The sequence below is a fragment of the Argentina anserina genome, chromosome 2, assembly GCF_933775445.1.
Source record: "Argentina anserina chromosome 2, drPotAnse1.1, whole genome shotgun sequence".
NCBI lineage: Eukaryota > Viridiplantae > Streptophyta > Magnoliopsida > Rosales > Rosaceae > Argentina > Argentina anserina.
Window position 1 is genome coordinate 6,663,389 of NC_065873.1, and position 6,000 is coordinate 6,669,388.

Here is a 6,000-nt window from a genome sequence, read left to right on the forward strand (position 1 = left end):
CTAGAATCCTTGTTTGACTATGAAACCTAGTTGGATTAGGAGTCCTCATCTTTCGACGTTTCTGTTGCATTGGCGATATATTGAGAATCCTACTTGCATTAGGAATCATTTTTAGACTAGGAAACATACTATTTGAGAAAGTCATACTTGAAATGAAACTCTTATTTTGTAACTTTCCTAATCGTACTTTCCTATTCTAGTAACTTACTTGATCGAGAAAGTTTCCTGTTGTGAAATGAAAACTTTCTTAATCTAATTGAGCTTATCTATCGCATATGTTTTTTTAAGACAATATTTGTCTAGATTAGGACAAGTTTATATGAATTATCTTGTCTTTTATTATTTTTATATTTTAAAGATGAGATTGTGTAGCTAGAATGAAGGAAAAAAATAGAGAAAAAGTCTCAGCAAAGGAAGAAAATAAAGAAAGAAGGAGACAACCAAATTAAAGGAGAAAAAGAAAGAATTGATCAAATGAGATTACACCCACCAATGACAAAAATAAGTGAAAGAAAAAAAGGAAGAGAGAAAGAATGTGACAACCAAATTAAAGGAGAAAAACAAGGAATTGATCAAATGAGATTGCACCAACCAATGAAAAAAATAAGTGAAAGAAAAAGAGAGAGAAAAAAGGAAGAGATAAAGGAGGGATTAAGTAAACAAAAAGAGATAATGCAAGAGAGAAAGAAGGGAACAACCAAATTAAAGGGAAAAAAAGGAATTGACACAAATCGAATCATGTCCTAAGTATGTTCGGTTTGTGTTAATTAAATTGAGAAATTATGGAAAATTTACATATACCCCATGGTGAGTGACGCCACCGTGAAACATGTCTCAAACAAGGATTTTGTGCTTAAATGTAATCTTGTTTAAGTTCTATGCAAACTGTTATTAAATTAGATTGCATGCAATTTAGGTGAGGCTCTAAGTCAACCTAAACGTAAATAGAAATATTGCATGATTAGATGTTCCCCTAAGGCTCTAATTGTATTGGTGTCTAAAAGTATGTAATTAGATGAATTAGAATGCATGATATAACCAACTTTATATGGTGCATTGGCGAATTTGGTTTAGTTTGGTAAAGAGAAATCGATCATGTAAATAGTAATTTAGGTTTTATTTTAGTAGTTAATAATCAATCTCAAACCCCCCCCCCCCCATTATTTGTTAACACTAAAATTTAGAGTTCCCTTCAATTTCCCGGACTGAATGATCAATGTTTATCCTATATTAGCGATGACATTTTTTACATGGTTAATTAGGTGACGCACGCACGTCCCCAAAGTGATCGACAACTCCAGTTCGAAATATGGTCGATCGACACCAGCATATGTGATAAGTATATATATTTAGGTATCCCGTAAAAATTTCGTCCATTTTGAACATAGATTGACCGTCTGTACCTACGGTCAACCAAAAAAGAGGCGTTTTGACATATTAAAACCCCCATTGACTGGAGTTTTGCCAAATGGGTTTCTTTCGTGCGAATGCGCATGATCGGTGACAAAAATTAGGTAATTTCATATATGCAAACGGCTTTCAATGTTCGTATATTGGTAATGGCTTATTAGTGGTGTTTTCGGTTTACCGGAAATTCTGACAGTCAGATGAGGTTCGAATGAGATGAAGTTTTAACATGGTCCCTAAATATCAGAACTGATAACATCAGCTGGTGTCGATTAATTCCGAGAAGTTTATTTCATATACTTCATTTAGTTGCTTCATAATGTTAGAATTTTATTTTAAATCTAGTATAAAGTTATAATATAAAGAAATATAAAATTTTAAATCTGAAACAGTAGAATGAATTTGAGAAAAGGAATTGTGATTTTATTGATAGCATAAATCCTTATATATAGGCATTACAACAAAGATCCTGATGAATTAGGGAATAGCTAACATTCATTATCTAACTAGGCTATACTGATTAGGACAAGATACACCAAGTATGAATAGGAGATTATTCTCCTACAACACTCCCCCTTGTATCGCAATCCTAATGTGACATAGTGCAATATTGTTGCCTTGGTAAAAACCTTCCCAAGCAAAACAAAAACCTCTTGGGTAAAATTAAAAGCTTTGGTCGAAGGAGAAAAAGAGCACAACGCACTAACTACAAATGGTCACTGCATGTAATGTAGACTCCCCCTAATGTTTACAAAACCACTCCCCTTGAAATTTAACTCAATCTTGGAGCTCTGATAGACGACGCAATCCAATGCGTTTCACATGCTTCACAAATGTAGATTTTGGAAGAGACTTAGTGAACAAATCTGCCACATTATCCTCAGAACGAATCTGATTAACTTGGATATTCAACATCTCTTGTTGTGACTGATTATAAAAGAACTTTGGCAAAATATTCTTTGTGTTATCACCCTTAATGTAACCTAACTTCATCTGCTCAATGCAAGCAGCATTATCTTCATAAAGACATGTATGTTCAACTGTAGTAGAACTTAATCCACTAGCCTCTCGAATATGAGTAATGATTGCTCGAAGCCAAATACATTCTTTGACTGCTTCATGCAATGCTATAATCTCACAATGATTCGAGGAAGTAGCAACAAGGGTTTACTTGGTTGATCTCCAAGAAATCGCCGTATTTCCCATGGTAAAAATGTAACTAGTTTGGGAACGTCCTTTGTGTGGATCCGAAAGGTATCCAGCATCAGCAAATCCTACCAACTCATCACTAGAAGATGTAAGAAATGAGGAATTTCCATTCAAATGCTAAGAAGCAGCATCGGCAGCAACACATGCATCGACGGCGGCAGCAGGGCCGTGTCTAACTTTCCGGGAGAGCATGGCGGCGACATTGTGTCGATCATCATCATCAATTCTTGCCGGAATAGCATTTCTTGTCGGAATATTGATAATACAACCCCATATCAATGGAACATTTCAAGTACCAAAAGATGTTCTTGATACCGGTCCAATGACGCATAGTTGGTGCAGAACTAAACCTTGCCAACAAGTTCACTGAGAATGCAATGTCTCGACGAGTACATTGAGCTAGGTAAAGCAAAGCTCCTATAGAACTCAAATATGGATATTCAGGACCAAGCATCTATTCATGTCATCTTTCGGACGGAATGGATCTTTCTTGGTATCCAGACTTCTTACGACCATGGGAGTACTAGAAGGGTGCATAACTTTGTCCATACATAACAACCTGAGCATTTTTTGGATGTATGCAGACTGGTGTACAAGGATTCTACCAACTCTATGCTCAATTTCCAAACCTAAGCAAAACCGAATCTTTCCCATGTCTTTCATATCAAAATCTGCTTTCAATGAGCTTATCGTCTCACCAATCTCATTAAGAGATCCGATTATGTTCATGTCATCGACATAGACAGCTACTATAGCAAAACCAGAACTATTGTGTTTGATAAACACGCAAGGGCACAGTCCATCGTTCTTGTATTCCTTCCTAATTTAGTATTCGCTCAAACGTGTATACCATATTCTTCCAGACTGTTTAAATCCATAAAGTGAGCGTTGTAACCTAATGGCATAGGCATTGCGTGGCTTACTTGAATTGGGTACTTGAAGTCCATCATGAACCTTCATGTATATCTCCGTATCTAGATCCCCATAAAGATACACGGTCACCACATCTAATAGCTGCATATCTAGCTTTTCATATACCACTAGACTTATCAGATATCGAAAGGTAATGATATCCATAACTGGAGAAAATGTCTCCTCATAGTCAACACCAGGACGCTGAGATAATCCTTGAGCAACGAGTCGTGCTTTATATCGCAGGACTTCGCCTTTCTCATTCAGCTTGCGAACAAAGACCCATTTATGTCCAACAAGCTTAACATTCGATGGTACTTCAATGACCGGACTGAAAACTTGCCTTTTATTCAAAGAGTCTAGTTCCGTCTAGATTGCTTCTTTCCATTTTGGCTAATATGCTCTTCGTTGACATTCTTCAACCGAGCACGGTTCCATGTCGTCGTCGTCGATGATTTCCCTAGCGATGGAATAAGCAAACACATCATCTATCCGCATGGAATTCCTATCCATGAGTTATAGATCATTTAACTCGCTCAATGAGATTTCTTTGTTCTCTGATATAAACAATGAGTCTGAAGCGTCCCTCAGATCATCAAGTGTTGATACATGGACATAGCTATAATCATAGATAACCTCGAAGCTCGGGTTGTCCGAGTTTATGATCAGTGGATCAGTTTGTACCTTGACTTTAGCTCGTTTTCTTAGTTGTGAGTCAGTGGAACCTTTCGGCCTCTCCCTCTTCTTGGGAGGAGCCGTGACCGTCACCGAGCTTCCACCTAAGGCAGGCTCAGCCGCCTTGCCCCGATACAGTAACATCTTGCCCGAAGTTCAGAACTTCTAACCTCGCAGGACAGTTTGCAGCAAGTATACTTGATCTCGTCACTTTTGCAATTTCCGTAAAGGCGTCATGCATCGAATCTGCCACCTTATGTAACTGCAAAATACATTTCACTTCAGTCTCAGGATGAGATATGCGGGGATCCCAATGAGAAATAGTGGGGGGTATTCCACGTTAATTCTCGATATTTATCTTGAACAAATATGTTCTTATCTCCCCCTAAATGTGGGAAGTGTATCTCATCGAAGTGACAATCTGCAAATCTAGCAGAAAGAGATATCCTGTCTGAGGGTTAATGTAGCGGATAATCGTTGGAGATTTATATCCAACATAAATTGTCATTCGTCTCTATGGACCCCTTTTCTTACGCAGAGAAGGCGTAATAGGCACATAAACCTGACAAATAAACGTGTGTAAATGTTAAATGCCAGGCTCATATCCAGTTACCAACTGGTACGCACTAACAGGTTGTTTGGCGGTGGGTCTGAAATGAATAAGTATAGTTGCATGCAAGATTGCACATCCCCAAGCAGTTATGGGCAAGTTACAATGCATAATTAAAGCCCGAGTTATAAGCTGTAACCGCTTAATTGTCGCTTCTGCCAGTCCATTCTGAGAATGAACGTGGGGTACAGGATGTTCAACATCAATCCCGATGCACATGCAATAATCATCAAATGTCTTCGAAGTGAATTGTCCCACATTATCCAGTCTAATAGACTTAATTAGATGGTCGGGGTGGTGAGCCCTGAGTTTAATTATCTGAGCAAGGAGCTTCGGAAATGCAACATTGCGTGTGGGCAATAGATTGACATGTGACTAGTGTGTCGATGCATCTACCAGAATCATAAAGTATCGAAATGGTCCGCATTCTGGATGTATTGGTCCACATATATCACCTTGGATCCTTTGTAAGAATGGAATGTTCTGTGTATTATCAACTGCAAAAGAAGGCTTTGCCTGCATCTTTGCGAATACACAAGCTTTACAAAATGATTTATGGGCATTAGAGATCGTGGAAAAGGCATCGCATAACTCCTTGGGCTCTATCACGGCCTTAGAGGGCCATGGAAAAGCCTTGGCAGGCCAAGAGGCCGAGCCATGGCCGGACACAGGTGCACGACCATGCTACCATCATTCACGGCTTGTGGGGTTCCCACATGCCTGTACGCTTTGAAAAATGGATGATTGTGTGAAGTTTTTGATATATGAATCATCATATCACGTCCAGGATGACCTAGACGATTATGCCATAGCTTGTAAGAGTCAGAATCACAGAAAGACTTGCTGACTGCATTGGATTCAATTGCACGTAGTGTGGTAAAGTACAACCCACTACTAACACGCTCAAACATCTCTCGGGTGCGACGATAACGTCCATAACAAGAGGTAACACAGAGATACTCCTTTCTATTAATAACTTTGGTGTTTAGGTGATAATCGTTGACACGAGTATCCCTAAACTGAGCAAGGTTCAGTTCTCCTTTGGTGCATAGAGTGCATCTTTGACTATGTTGAGAGTACCATTAGGTAGCAAGAATTGCGCTATACCACGCCCTTGGATTAATTGATCAGTCCTAATGAGAAAGTCACAGAGGATTTGTAAGGCACAAATTGTGTAAAGAGTTGCT